Source organism: Tympanuchus pallidicinctus, unplaced genomic scaffold (assembly GCF_026119805.1).
Source record: "Tympanuchus pallidicinctus isolate F22 unplaced genomic scaffold, pur_lepc_1.0 scaffold18, whole genome shotgun sequence".
Classification (NCBI taxonomy): Eukaryota; Metazoa; Chordata; class Aves; order Galliformes; family Phasianidae; genus Tympanuchus; species Tympanuchus pallidicinctus.
The window spans coordinates 6,044,383-6,059,973 of NW_026294699.1; the positions used below are offsets into that span (position 1 = coordinate 6,044,383).

The following is a 15,591-nucleotide window of genomic DNA, read 5'->3' on the forward strand; positions in this document are numbered from 1 at the left end:
TTCCCCGCCCGCTTCCACTCCGCCCCGCGGCCGCAGCAGTCCCGTGAGTGCGGCCCTGCGGGTTGAGGCACCTCGGTGAGAGCGGCGGCTCTGTGAGGAACCGCCCATTCTCCGTCCGGGGAGGGCAACGGTACGAGGAGCTCCGCGTCCCGCCAGCGGCTGTGGAGCGAGAGCCGCATTGAGGCAGAGCCTCCTTCATAGAGACCGTAGCTCCGCTGAAGGGGAGCCCGCAAAATTCTTGTCTTTTTTCATTCACGGAAAACAAAAACAAACTTGAATAAGGAGAGCTGAGGCAGGGTTTAGGAAGCCATCTCCGCGCATCCCGTTGGTGACCGCACACCTCACGAGCTCTGAGGAGATCTGGTCAGCGCCATCACCGCTAGTGAGTCGGTCCTGACACGTGTCCGTTCCCAGCCTTTCGCAAATTACATGACAGAATAGACCAAATAATGACTACTCACAGGTAGGCGATGCTGCTTTCAGTCACAAAGAAGACAACTTTTGGTTGCCTTGCAGATTTTTTAGAGCCTCTACGCTTGCTCAGATTGCTGAGAGATCCCATGTGCTGATCACAATCAGTTCTTACCACTGCTTAAGGTTGGCTCTTAAAGTCTTTGCACAAACAGCTGCTGTTCTGCAGAGCAAAGCCCAGTTAGTGCCTAACCAAAAGCTAACAGCACGACCTGCATTTCAGCCCCTCTGAAGGGCAGCACTGGTGGCCACGCGCTGCTGTCAGCAAGCTCATGCACTGCTAAAAAGCAGAATTACAGCCATGTGGTGAAAAGATTGCTTCAGCAGTCTAAATTCCATCAGCTTCAATCAATACGGGCAATTCAACTGAGAAGATGACATTCTCTGACATAGAAATCACTCTGGGTGTCTCATTTTCAGTCTGAAATTAGCTTTAACTCTGTTACAACTACAAACATAAAAAAAAAAAAAAAGAAAAAAGAAAAGTGTTCATTAATCACTTCAGAATCACAAATATGACCATCCAGTGTCATAAACAGTCCCATCTGTAAAACTTTGGATTTCTACTAGCAAATAAATTCCAAGTTCTGGGTAAGAGAGATTGGCAAAGTGCTCTAGTGACTGCTTCCTTTTGTTCTTCCAACTTGCCTTGTAGTTAAGACAGGATTTGGAACACCAAGTGGTTATAAGAGGGATGCTCATAGCTCTGAAGGAGCAAAGGGAGAAATTTGAGAGTGGCAGTGGAAGATGTGGCACTGCTTGCATATGCGCAGGGATTTTGGGAAGGAAATATGTCAGGCTGAGCACTGGGAGCGCAAGCACCTGACCAAAGCATTAGAGTTGAAATCATTCCAAATATTCCCCTCAGGTTTGCCAGTGGAATTGTGGTATTAACCAAAGTACTTGATTTTTAAACAAAAGATGTTGTTTCTTACAACTTAAGTGACTAAAAAGAGGAAAAGTGACTGTTCTACTTCATCATGTACTGCATTAAAAGCACTGCCTGCTGTTAAGTGTATAATACTGTTCCTATAAGAAAACAGAGCAATATTTAGTGGTAAAAATAGTCTCAGTTCTTCTTCTTCCTTAATTTCTCTTACCTGTTTTTTTTAATTGTTGTATAGTTGTCATCCATAGTTCATTCTTAGCTAGAAGCTAAGAATAAATATTTTTAAAGCAATATCAACACAGTGCCAGAACACTCCAGGCTTTAAATGGAAACAAATTATTCTTTTCTTCAGGTTCTATTCTTCAGGCTTAATGTTGGATTGATGAGCTTTGAGTTCTTTTTTTAGATAATGCTGTGTGTCCGAAAAATGCTGTTGACCTTTTTTCTGATTCTTGGCTCCCTTGCGTGAAGGATGGTACTGTGGAGGAAAAGGTGGAAGGCCTCCTTCTCCCTTGGCAAGCTTACCTGGAAAGATACACTTCTGAGAAAAAAACAAAACAGTAGAATTCGTACTGAGAAAGCACAAGACAATCATTCCATGTCAGTTCTTCCTGCTTGTCTTGTCATATCCTAGACTGCATCTTTAAAACCAGATGGGATTTGTAAATGAGCAGGTGTATCTCTCCCACTTCTCACTACCAGCTGCTGTACCATCAGCATTGGACACAATTTACCTGTATTTTGAGAGAAGCCTTTTTCCCAATGTATATAGTTCACTTTCATAATTGAGAAGCTTTTGGAACAGGGTCTTGAAGTGCAGGCCATCATGACCTGACCATCATGAGTCTATATAACATAAATTCAGGGTAAAACATTGGCCTTACTGGTAAATATTTATGTACTGAATGTTGAAATTTTGATGTGAAAAAGCTAGAGGATGACTGCAAATAGATAAAATGAGACTGTGACATAAGTGTTACTTTCATTAATTTCTAAGATAGAGAAAGAAATGGAATAGTAATAATTTTATTTTTATCTTTATTTGTTTATTTGCATACACAGCTACAGCCAATTTGTTTTTGTGGTTCTTATTGTATATCAGTGAGCGAGAGAATAAGCACTTCATTGCAATTTTTCCTCTTTTATTTTTTTAGGAGTAATTATCTCAAAATTAGAGTGTAGGTTGCTAGTTTTCTCTTTGTTTCTGTTTCCCAACAGAGCAGATGATGAATTACCTCCAAGTCATTAAGTCCTTGCAGGAAAAATAGAAGTGTTTGAGAATGAACTCACTACTTCTGTGTTTCACATGAAGAGGCAGTAGTTGGGGGAGCTGTAGAATGAACTTGAAAACGTTCTTAAGAGAGCACAGGCAGAAGAAATCTCATGTGTATTTCAGGTACAGTAATATGGAAAAAAGAACCATGCAGCTTTAGGTATCTGAAAGATCGATCTACAAATGTGTCCACTTAAAAAAAAAAAAAAAAATCCTCTGTAATTCTTTGTCTAGGACTTATGGGAACAGTAAATGTTGCCTGCTCTACATAGTGCTGCCATTCACAGAGCTTTCTATGGAGCATCTTTAATCCTTCCATTGCTGGTTATTACCTTTTCTTAATGTAAGTTCTGACAAGCATAAAAGCTTTGCAGAAGTACTGAGACACCTCTGTTGTTTTTCTTTATTTAAAGTTAAAAATCCTTACCGAAAATTTTGTAAAATAGGGTCTGGAGAGTTCAAATGTAATGTGAGTCATAGCCATGATTGCTCAGCATTGGAAAGTTTGGCAATCTGGAGCTGAGAAACCTAAATTGTTTGCTTGGGAAGTATCCACACCTTATCACATGATGCACACAGTGTAAGGAATAGAGATAGAAATAGCAGTTGATTTACTGTAAACTCTTTTATTTTGCTTTTTGGAGCAAAATCACATTCTTCTAATGCTCAAAATCCAGAGGAATGATTTCTTCTACCTTGGGAAATATGCTGTAGAATGCTTCCATCATTGGGCAACTAACTCTGTGAAGGAAGAAATTAACAAAACAATGAGAAAATAAGAAAACAAGCTTCTCCTCTCTCAAGGTTCTTAAAAGGCCACAGAGAGTGAGGTGCCAGACACAGAACATCATCATGCTGATTTCATTAGCCCTTTACTACCCACTGAGGCACACCTGGGTTCTCTTAGCTCTGCCCTCACCCCTTCTCCTTCAACACTGTAAGAGCAAGGAGGCTTTTTGCTTTCGTCCCTTAGAGCGCTGGTATACCTGTAAGAAGGGTCTCACACCTTTACAATCCTTGGTGTGTCTTTAGTAAACACATACTCCTACCTACTCCAGCCTTAGGAATGTTTTCACCACCCTCTTGCAGAATCGTAACGAGATTAAGTAAGAGCTGCAGCTTCCCAGCAATCTCTGACTTCTTGAGAGCTGAAGTCCATGTTTAGGCTTGCTGAGTTTAGAACAGGGCTGTTGGAAGAAGTTCTGAAAAACTTAGGAAATCTTGAGAAATGTGAAAAAAAATTCTTATTCCCCTCCTTAATTAATATCAATTAATACACTTCTACAACTGCCACTTATTTTGCTGTCACCCTCTGAACCAAATGATGTGTGAGTCCCTCCATCACAAAAAAAAAAAAAGAGCCAGAAAATAAATGAAAGCCTTTAGGTAGCTACAACAAGGCTTCACTGAAAAGAGTGGAAGTCTTGGACATAAACAGCACAGCATATTACAGAGCTCTGTTCCATTGTTAATGCAGCAAACATGTATGGTATATATTAATTCCAAGTTTCCTTTTGTTTCCCAAGCTGATCTGCAGAACCTGCAAATCAGTCAAGAGGATTTAAATGAAAAGGAAAAGCTCACCCTTCCTTTTCATCCCCACTCTTGTGTGTTCTCTTGAAAAATGCTCTTTTTGTATTAACGTTGTAATTACTTTAAGGAAACCAATAAAAATTCTGACAAAAACTAGCCAAAGCAAACTGTTGCGGCCCCTGGAAATGTTATTACTGGATCAGACAAAGCTATGTGATTTCATTAAAAGAACATTTTGAAAGCAGTATTTCAGAAAATGGTTATGGATAATGGTGACAAAAGCACTGATTCCAGGAGCCTTTAAGGCCGGAGGACATTTTGGTTTCTATAGCTGTTGGCTACAGTGTCACCTTTCTCAAGCCCATTCGCAGAGCCTTTCTGGGTCTAAAGTTGTAAGGACTATGGTAAATTACAAAATGAGCTCAGTAATTGGATCTAGCTATTAAAATTCTGTAATGTTAGGATTTGTCAGCCCTAGCTTTGTTTGGAAAAGGAAAGGAAAGAAATTGGCAAGGACTAAAGACAAGCCGCAACAAAAAATAAATTGTGGAGTCTCTGAAGTGCCGTACAGCACGTCAAGGACTTCATACATTACAAATAAATCTGTACATTGCTTTCAATCCTGCCAAAACAATCACAATAGCAACCCAACCGTCTAAACATATTAGCTTTACAAATCAAATGCAGAAGAAAACAAATTCTAACCAGTCACTATGCTGGAGAGATGAAAACTGTAGCCTAGATCTTGTTATTAACAAGAGAGGTAATAAGGACTTGGCCAGAGAAAACTTGCCATTGTTTGAAATCTGTAGAAGTGTGTGGTTAATGGTAAGACCAGGATGTGATTGGGCAAACAAAATTCAAAACAAGGTCAAAGTGTCCACAATAAAAAACTATTTTGAAAAGTAGCCACTTGTACTGCTTAGATAAAGGATCTATTTCGTCAGTTGGTTACTGACCTTGTCACCCAAAACAACACAAGCCTCGAACCACTCAGAAGTCCTTAAGAGTGAACTAGAAAACATGCCTGTTTGCTCCTGAAAAGAACTGATTACTCTCCGCACATTTCAAGTAATATGAAAAGTTTAGAATGTAAGAAATGAATAAATGATTTCTTCATCTGAACTGTAAAGTGAAATAATCTACTTAGCATTTTCATTTCTTAGTAAAGTCCAGACACATGAGGAGACTTAATCCATTCACAGCAAAAGATGTGACAAACAGCTCCACTCCTCACAGTGCTATCTTTCTGTATGAATCTGCTTAAAACATACCTGTAAATACACAGCTTTCAACTCTGACTTGCCTCCAAGACAGTTCTGCTGACAGGCCCATGCAGCAAACTATAGCATTCCTGCAGCTTTCTCACTTGAATGGCAAGTCTGCTGTGCAAACATACTGCTTCCCCTATAAATTGGTGCACACATACATATACACATTTCCAAATATCTGAACAACAAAATTCCAGTCCAGGAACCTGATCATCTGAAAAGAATTTTGGGTTAATATGTTGACTGAGGACTAACACACTCCACAGAGTCCATGCGGAAATTCATTATCCTTGTTTATTATTATAGCATGTCTCCATCAGAATATTGTGCCTACTTAAGTCTGATGTAAGTTTCAGTATTTTAATGACCACTTTGTTAAATCTCAAAATAAAGGCATTACAGAGAAGGGAGAAAACAGCTTCTACAGGTCTTAACTCACTGAAGTCAGTGCAATAAGCCCTTAACTCCTTGTGTGAGCATTCAGCAGTGAAACAGGTTCTGACCTCAGATACACATTTCTAAATCTCATTGTCTTAATTGGATGTTGCCACAGGCAGGATTTGAACCTGTGCGCTTTTAACACATTTCACAGAGTGGAATTTATTTTCGTAGTGATTGCAAGAATTAATACTAAATGGACGCAGCATGAGCCCTGCCATTAATAATCGCCATAGTTTTTAGTGAGCTACAGGCAACTCTAATAGAAAGCATAAATTAAAGGTATTAACAAATCTTGCAAATTTCACATTTTATCTTCTACTACATAAACGGTGCATAAGGGTATCGGGAGACGGCGGCGTGTTGTAACTCTTGCAACATTATTAGGAGTCTCAAGGCATTTAATGTTTTCTCAAAGACAATCATAGGAATATGAGAAAGCCTTTTACCCTCATATCCAATTAAAAAAAAGACAAAAATATGTTTGTCATATAAAAGAAGGCCCAAATTCATTTTTAAAAGCTGTCATTTTTTAAGCCAGTTTTAAAATGCATTGTGACTTGACTCCTGTGTTTTAAATGTAGGCACTTGCCAATGCTAAGATGCAATCATACCGGTGCAAATACAAAAAAAAAAAAAAAGAAAAATTCCCCCAATACAGCAGGCAAAGCTGTATTGTAATAACTGAGGCCTATATATGCATTCTAATTTTAAATAAACTTTGGGAAGGTAGCAAATGTTACAGTGCAGGAGCAAGCTGTAAAAATCAGTTTCAGATAAAAGATATGGGCAAGAGATACTGATTAATTTAAATACAGACTAGTGGAAGAAGGTTTGAAGCTGAGGAGGAAATTACTAATTGGAAAGGTCTGCCTGCATTGCTTGAAGAAGTGGCTGTGCGTAAGCCCTCCTCCTCTTTCCCTCTGACACTCCCTGTTTCCACTGGAAGGAAACACATACATGCAATTCAAAGGGAAATCTAATTGTGTTCCTCCAGACTGGCCATCAGCCTATAGCTGACATCTGCCTTTCATGACAGGTGTTCATTTAGCTGGGCAATCTGAACAGCAATCAGCAGGAGTGAATGGGACAGTAGCAGGATTTAGATCAAGGAGCAGGACTTTGTTGAAGGTAGGAGTAGCACTGTAAATTTTAAGTAAAAGCCATTAAAACTGTAATTTATAAGAGGTAGTATCATTATGATGATCAGGAAGTAAGATAAGAAAAAGTGTGGGGTTTGTGCAAATAAGTGAAATAAGTGTGGCATTTGTGCAAATAAGTGGTAACTGAAGGGGCATCAGGAAAATGCCTGAAAAAGGAGGTGAGAGTGACAGTGCAGGGCATAATCTGCTGTATTTAGCAGAAACAGAAAATGTTGAGTGAGATTAATGTAGATGACTTGTACAGTAGCTGTGTTCAGGACCCCGCTTTTCAATGCGATCTACACATACTTTTGTTGAGAAATGGGGAGTATTTGTCTAACAGAGACGAGAACAAATTCAGCTAAGCTGAATTTCTCCTTGATGGGAAGTGAATTCTTCTCTGGAAGTGAGTTCTCCACTGGAACCAAAAGCACTTCTGGGAAAGCTGTTTCTTCTTCCCTCCCTCCTTCCCACCCACCCCATTCTAGGGCTTGAGTACTTGCAACTGTTCCCTTGCCAGGCAAATGTCATCCACCACGCAGTTGGATCCACTGCTTTACTTCTTGCATTTAGCCCAAGATCAGTCTAGACTTGTCTAGTATTGCTTTGCATTCCTGGCAATTGTAAGGAAACATATGTCTTGCTGGCTGCATGTGGGCTGCTCAGATTGAAAGAGATGTGGCCAGAGTGCCCAGGCTGGGCTGCTTTCTGAAAACCACAACAGCTTCAGCTCTCTTCCTTTTAAGAATTCCATCTAGACTGTGTTGTTTTCTTTTCTCTGTGGTTAAAACATCACGTAGGGCAGTATTTACAATCCTCTGTGTGGAAAAGCGTATGCTCAATAACATCTAGCCTTGCAGTTCTTTCTCTTTTAGTAATGGAGAGACTCTGTATCTCAATTTTGCTCCTGCACAAAGCTCCTCTGTGGATGCATATTCCAGAACAATTAATAGCAGATAAAATCCTAATTGTTTCTTCAGGAAAGGAATAACAGGAGTAAACATCTCCACATGGGTTTTGTAGCTCACTGGATGTGCTTAGCCAGTAGAATTACCAAATGGGTCAAGGTCATTTCTTGAACCTGTTCTGAAACTTAAAAGCTTGGTAAAAGGGCACTTTTTTTTTTTTTTTTGTGAACTATTCTCTTGGCTTAAGACTGCACAGATTTTGTTAGATTTACCCTTTTTATAAAGCTTTGTTGATCACAGCACTTCTTACTTATGAAGTGGACTTTGCACCTACCTGCCATCCAGTTTTCTTATGAAGCTTTACCAGTCTGTCTGTGATGAATTCTGTGAATGTTTGAAGACAGTGGTTATAATTATTTCCATTGACCTGATACAGTTCTTACTGTAGCACATTTAATTTTCATGGTGATCTGAGATTTACTTACATCTGAAGAACGATAGAGTCTGAAAAATGTTGGTTTGAAAAGAAAGGTAAGACTGTCTAGTTATTTAAATCCTCCAAGGATGGAAATCCCACTGCCTCCTCTCTCTTGGCCCATTACAGTGCTGTATTACCCTTCTGGTAAAGCAGTTTTCCTAATATCCAATCTGAATCCTCAGTGCTGCCATTTGTTGTCATTGTCATTGCCTTTGCTAGCAGTGTGAAGGAGAGTTTGGCTCTGATGTCTTCATAAATCTATTTTAAAGAGTTGTAGGCAGTTATTAGAATTCCTGTTACCCTATTTCTCACCAGCTTAAACAAATGTTTTTTTGTAGGATGTATGCAAAATGTCCTGCACAATGAAATGTGAAAGAAGAAGGGAGAAGCAGGGAAGTCAGATGAGAACATGGTGCCACAGCAGCTGTGTCTGGTGAGTAGCACTGCAACACCTGCAAGGGTGAGCTGCATGACACTTTGCTCTGCAGTTCACCAGAACGTATCTGGTAGCGAGGTTGCCACGAGGTTTCCTGTCAGTGTCTATTTTTCAAGATCAAAGGACATATTTATTTCATCAGTTCTCTATTTAGTCAGGGTTTAGATGCAGATAAGTGAATCATTACAGATATCAGGAAGCTGAAAATTCTAAAAATGGCAGTCATTCCTAGAATGTGAGTGTGTGTCAACCATTTCCTGCTGTCTCTACTTCAGTGTGCTCACATGTGCAGAGGTTACTCTAGGAATTTAGATCTGTGAAGCTATGAAGCTGTGAAGCTGTGAAGCTAGGAATTTAGATCTGTGAAGGACCTATGTTCTGGAAATCTCTATGTGAAGAGAATAATATCCAGTATAAACCATTCAGGATATATGATAGTTTATGTTTTTGTATAACCTACATTATGTCTTAGGCATAAAGAAATTATAGCCTTCAATTGCACAACAGCAATAAGATTATCTTCCTCTCAGTTATGTATAAATTCTTAATCTGAAGCTTGGTGTTTCTTTATGTATGTCATAGTATACTCTTGAAAATTGTTCCCTGTGGCACAGGACTATTTGTTATGAGAGTGCTATAATAATGTTACATAAGATCTGTTTGGCTCAGTCTTTTTTAGTTGAATCTGTCAATTTATCATGATGAGATAATATTTCTGTTTTGTTAAAGTTTACATATTTTGATTGCACCTATTTTGTCCATATACAAGCATGATGAGCAAAAGTATAGTTCAGGAAATGCAAATGTAACATCTGAATATTTTGAGAGTGGATCAAGATTTAAACATCACAAAGGAAGGGGGAAGTTGAGACATAAGAATAGTCTCAACGAAGAACAGACATCAGAAGGTAACTTGGCACACTGCTGTTGACCTAATGTCAAGGGATATATAAAAAGTATAAAGTAGGAAAAAAAAAGTTTCATCCTTTATTTACAGTCAGCATTTTCTCAAAGAACTGCAAAGAGATTAATAATGCTCACGTGCTTGTCTGTATGGCAGGAAACAGTGATGCACTGTAGTTTTTTATGAGCAAGTGAATGTGGATGTGCTAGGATAGGAAGTCATAGACAGTAAATTATCTCCTGCAGTGCTTGGTAACTTTATCTATAAAGCTACCTTCTCATTTTCCTCTGTGACTTCATAGTTTATGCAGTACATGTGGTTATTTCATTTAGTAGCAGCACTTTGTTTTCACCTGATACACTAGGTAAGGTACATGTAAAACAACACACTTTTCACACTTTCACATAGAAGCCTTTGGAAAGCTGTTGAACATGGAAGTCACAAAAAAATGTCTGTGTGTTTTTTGGCAAGTATAGTGGTGCTTATAGTGAATTGATGCACTAATCATTTTTCGGAATTAGCTTTGGAAGGTTTAGATCAGTGATACCATTTATTAGTAACTACTATGAAAGTATTTACGTGCTACTGTAAGTTATTTTTCCAACATGCTCTGTTGATAAATTTACAGAGAAGGAAATAACCTTTTTGATAATCTGGCATGGAACTGCCTTTACTCCCTGTACCTCACAAGATTCAATGTGAACAAGTGCAATGAGTTAAGCAGAGCTCATAAATATTAGATGTTTTTGTTGAAAAACATTGAAAAATCTTCTCCTCTATGCTTTAATAAACTTACGTTAACCAAGAGCATGGTCCTAAATGTCATTCAGTAATTTTACTTCACATGCTTCAATTGTTTGTGACTGCTAACTATCCATCTGCCATTTTGTTTGAAGAGCAAACAGTGAAGCAGTTTGCAATCTGCAGTTCAAATTCACAGGAAGGGTGTTAAAATTCTTTAGGGACTGTCATGTTCAACTTTTGGTTGATAACAGTAATCCCTCTTTGAAGAGATTTACTCCTTAGCAAACATTTTTCAGTACATTAATGATTTATGAAGTCACTGAATGCACAAGATCTCTCGCCACTCACAGTGGAGAGCTGGACATCATCTCAGCGTAAAAGTAAGAATGCCTTTTGTAAAGAAACATGTACAAATCTTTGTTAAGTAAGTTTAAATTGCTTGCAGTGCACTTCCACAGTAACCCTTGTCTGCTGACAGGTCTGTGCCAGAATCTCTTGAATTATTTAGCTGGTGCAGCTACTATACTACAGATTTTCCTCTCCTCTTCCCGTCACACTCTTTCTTTTTTCCAGAGTGATGGTTTGCAAAGAACTGTGAACTCATCAGTGATAAACCACAATCCCTGAACAATACAGACACATACAAGCTCTATATGTACATGTATACAATGTCTTCAATAAAGATACAGATGGTGTAGATATAGACTGAGTACTACCAGTCTTCCATAATTCAGTCAATAGAAATTGCTCATAGGAACAAAATCTCAGGAGCACCATATCATGTTTAATACATGATACAGAGAGAGAGGAATACGGAGAGAGAAGTGCCCCAAGAACAGATCACAGAACAGAACTTCCCCCTACATAACAAGGCTATGTAATGACCAGCCTACTTTTGTGTCTGCCAGCTGCTGTCAGACAGGCTGCATAGTTGAGCAGATGTTGGAAGAGATTAGAAAGTACAGGGAATAAATAATAAAGTGTGGCATGAAATAGTCTCGTTGGGGTTTTTTGTGTTCATTTTTTTTCTGTTTTTTTTTTTTTTGTTTTGTTTTGTTTTTGTTTTTGTTTTAGTAATTTCCACTTTCTGCCCTTATGATGAAGATGTTGGCCAGTAAATGAGACATCTCACACTATCCATCTCCTTCAAGAACATGCCAGTTTGCATACACAGATTGAACAGAAGAGTACTGCTAGAAAATCAGACTATAATGGCATTCAGTCTGGTCAGTAATAGTGCAATAAATATCAAAATTTAAAATGTTTAAATATCAGAGTAAAATACCTGATTTTAGCAATGCTGCTAAGATGCAATCAGTTATACTAGTTATTACTACCATTTATTTAACCTCTGAAAGGCCAAACTTCTTCCCATTCCAAAGACAAAATGGTTCTGTCATTTTCAAAGTTCTGCCTATTTTGTAATACTTATTTTAGAACTATTCATACTCAGATAAACTGGTTAGTTAAACAAAAAATTCACTGTTGCTATTTGGTTGAGTCTCTAGCTGGAAAGAAGGAAGGAAGGGATTCTTCGTCTTCTGACCCCATTTGGTCAGAAGGTGTAAGCTCTTCCTGTATTTTCTCAGTCACTCTGTTTTATTTCTTCTGCATAAGCAGGACAATTTAGCCTGTTTCTCTACTCTCCTATGACCTTGCAGGACTTCTCTAGTCTCAGCTGAAGTGCTGCTCTGCAGAAGGTGCTAGAAGGTAAAGATCTTGTCCTTACCTTTTTGGTATGTGGAAGCCATTGTAGTTTGCAGATCAAAACAGCCTTAGTTGTTGTGAAAATATGGACCTAACAACGCTTTGTAGGTGCAAATGGTTGTGGATTTGGTGGGATGTAACAAGATTCTATTATTAGCTTTTAAATTGCTCAAGCAGTTCAAAAGCTGTATGGGATTTCTAAATTGTTCCTGAAAGAATATGTAGAGTCTCTTGGGTTGAGTCATTCATCCACTGTGTTCTCATCTGAGTTTTCCCATTACTCTCATCCATTGATGTTCTTTGTTTTAGGATTCTTCCTTCAGTTCAGGATGTCATTGCAGAAGCCCCTGGGGAATTCTTTACCACATCTTAAGAAAATGTAGCATTGGCTCCCAGCATGCAAACTTCTGTTTCTAGGTGCATTTCTCTGTTGTAACAAGCATTGTCTGCTTTGAACACAATACAAATTGAATGAAGACTTTCTGTGTGTTAGTTCCCCCCATTGGGCTCTGCATCAGAGCTAATGAGCATCTGTCTGATGCTGCACTACTTGTCCTGCTCAAGAAGCTGCTGTTGCATAGAAGTACCTCCAATCATCATCCCAAAAGTTATTTCACTTCCTCTTTACTCATGTCCCATTTTGTTAAGCACATGACTACCTTTTATTCAAACTCTGTGAATGTGGCTTAGGACAAAGCTAGTGCTGCCCTTGTAGTACTGAAGGTACAACTTTTTTATTTTTTACATCTATTTAGGATTAAATGTACCTGGTATTCTGCCTTTAATTTGAACAGGTTCTACCCAACCCAGTAAGAGCAGCTTTCTACTTATGCCCCAGAAGGGCATGAATATGAATGATCTTAGAGCTGCATTAAGTTTCTTCTGCATATATTATCTTTACTCACATGATCTAGCCATCTTCAAACCAGCTTGTTTCCCAAATGTGACTAAAACTAAGTCTGCTCTTCCCAATGCATTGGGAAGACTGTACTAGAGTTCATGAAGATTTGGAGTCCTTGAGTTCTTTGAGTCTGAGTGAACCATATCAAGCAGCTTATTCTCCTTTCATTGTAAGCCCATTTATTTTCTTCTCTCTATTCCTGTTTTAATTATGTACAACCTTGCTGCCGCCGTAGTGAATGCTTTCCTCAGTTTGTCTGTACAGCAAAGTGCTGATAACAGCTGCTGAAATTCAGTCCAGATGAATGCCCTTAAACTGCCTCAGTGGACAACTCAAGTGAGTGCCTCCCCACCTTGCCTGCAGGACTAGGCACTGAGCTGGCTTTGGCAGCTGCCTTAGGGTAAACAAGGGGTGAAAAGGAACCTGCAGCCCTGAAGTAGGAACGAAAGGAGACAGTGAGTCCACTGAGGTATACAACACTACTCATTTTCTCCAGTGAGGCTTTACTATAAACAAGAAGATTTGCTAGGACTGCTATCAGCACTTTGAAAATCAGCTTCATCTTTGGAGTTAGCTGACCTTAATGCTTGCTTCAGGCTCTCATTTAATCAAAACATGCACAGCAAGAGCTCTTATGTCTCTTTTTGCAAACCACAAAATACTGTACAGTGTCATTTTAGCATCTTCTGCCCAAAGCATGCTGGTGTGTGGCAGCAATGTGCATTTGCTAATTATTACTTACACCTGGTAACAACGATTTCAGACACCCCACTAAAACAAAAAGTACAATACTGACAAAAACATGCTTTAAAGAAAGCATTTTCTTTCCACAAATAGGAGTCCATCCATGAGTGAGGGCTGTTGCGATGTTTTCAGTCCATGTTTGTGTGTGTTTGAAATGCCCTCAGTTGCGCATCACATTCTGTACAAGATGATTCACTTTTTCCAACCACTTCAGTGTTGCACATATGGAATCTGTTGTATATTGTCAGCCAGTACTGTACAATGCTTCATCCCCTTGTGTATATAAGCCATGCTGAGACTTCAGCCACTCCTATAATGTGCTTATTTCTGCAATGTTCTTCACAGGAGACAGAAAGCAAAGATGTCGGATTTGGATATTTTATTCTGTAATCCCAAAATGTAATCTAAGAATATATTAAAATTTATTATAATAGCCACTGCAGGAACACAGAAGATTACTTGATGCTATGTTAACTTGCACAGTTTAGAGTGCTTAGCTTGTGATCTCAAAATCTCTTCATTTCTGAGATTTAGAGTTTTTTAGTATTAGAAAGATTATATCGGTGCTTTTCTTGAAAAAGCTTTTCAAACTTTCGACTGTCACATTTGTAGAAGATAAAAGTCTTTTTCCTGTGATGCAAGGCCTTCTCATCTGCCTTGCCCTTTCAGTGTTTGGCAATTGAGATTAAAGCTTTCGCTTGCAGCAAAACAAAAGTTCTGAAGTAAGCAACTGCCAATAAACATGTTGTCTATTGTTCCAGAATATTCATAATCACTTATAGATCGCTGTGGCTGATTGGCAGTACTCAGCGACTGCTTCAAGAGGTTAGAAGTGGCACCAGAACTTGTGGAAATGTCACAGGAGGGGAGCGGGGGCCTTGGGGATATGCATCTTTTCATTTGATCTGCCATCTAACCCGGCACTACAGCAAGCTCTCATCTTTATTCAAAATATTGGTTGTTACTCTTTGGACTATTTCTTTTTTTCCTATGCTGTAAGTGATAGAAGCATCCACTTCAGATTATTTTCCAGTTTTTCTGTGGCTGCCCGTTGCAGGCTCCTTCTCTTTCCTTTCGTTGGGTACAGGTTAAGCACTCTGAACTTCTTGTAGCATTGTTCGAGGAAGGTTATGGCAAGTATGTGCTGTAAGTCAAGGCACAGAATAATAAACTAAATCTCAAAATGTTGAATCACTTGTGTTGTGAAAACATAGATTCTAAACATGGGGACTGAGTGAACTCATTGAAGTGCTGGTGCTGGAGAGCTGTTTCCTCACCTTCCTCCTTTATGTGCGCTTAAAACCAGCCTGACAGGTGAGAAACAGGCTTTCTGGTGTGGGTTATGTTATGCCTGCAGCTCTGCCAGGTGCAAGGTGTGGCTGCATGGGAGCTGAGCTGCCTTGTGCTGAGTTGTTTATCTTTGCTGGGAAACCTGCCTTTACCAACTGGTGGTAGGGAATGCTGTGCTTAAACATCGCGCTCAAAGGAGACCACCTATGGTGAAAGAAGCCCCATCTGCCCCTGTATCGCCCTATAGTGAATAATTAAATCCATAATGAAGAAAGAAGAGTTCGTACTATTGGAATGCTGTGTTTTTATTTTCTCCTAATGCCTATTTGTAATGCCTTTAGAATCTGGAACCCTCTCCACCCTTCCAAGACAGAGTTGTTGCTTTGTAAACTTACTGTATTACTGTTTTCTACATATCCAGAATGGTGGTGGTGCTGTAGTGTTTGCTTGTGACAAAAACAA

The 15,591-nt window shown here is 39.1% G+C and overlaps 1 long non-coding RNA gene across 3 annotated transcripts in view; it reads left to right on the plus strand.

Moving 5' to 3' along the window:
- Nucleotides 1-34: 34 nt before the first annotated feature.
- The window catches only part of LOC128079337 (uncharacterized), a 67,544-nt gene continuing 51,987 nt past the window's right edge, over nucleotides 35-15,591 (plus strand). Inside the window, exons 1-3 of one of the 3 annotated variants that reach the window (XR_008206072.1) lie at nucleotides 35-463; nucleotides 2,579-2,756; nucleotides 8,742-8,836. This is a non-coding gene — a long non-coding RNA (uncharacterized LOC128079337). The remainder of the gene's footprint in view (nucleotides 464-2,578; nucleotides 2,757-8,741; nucleotides 8,837-15,591) is intronic. The other 2 variants (XR_008206073.1, XR_008206074.1) reach the window with 2 other exon arrangements.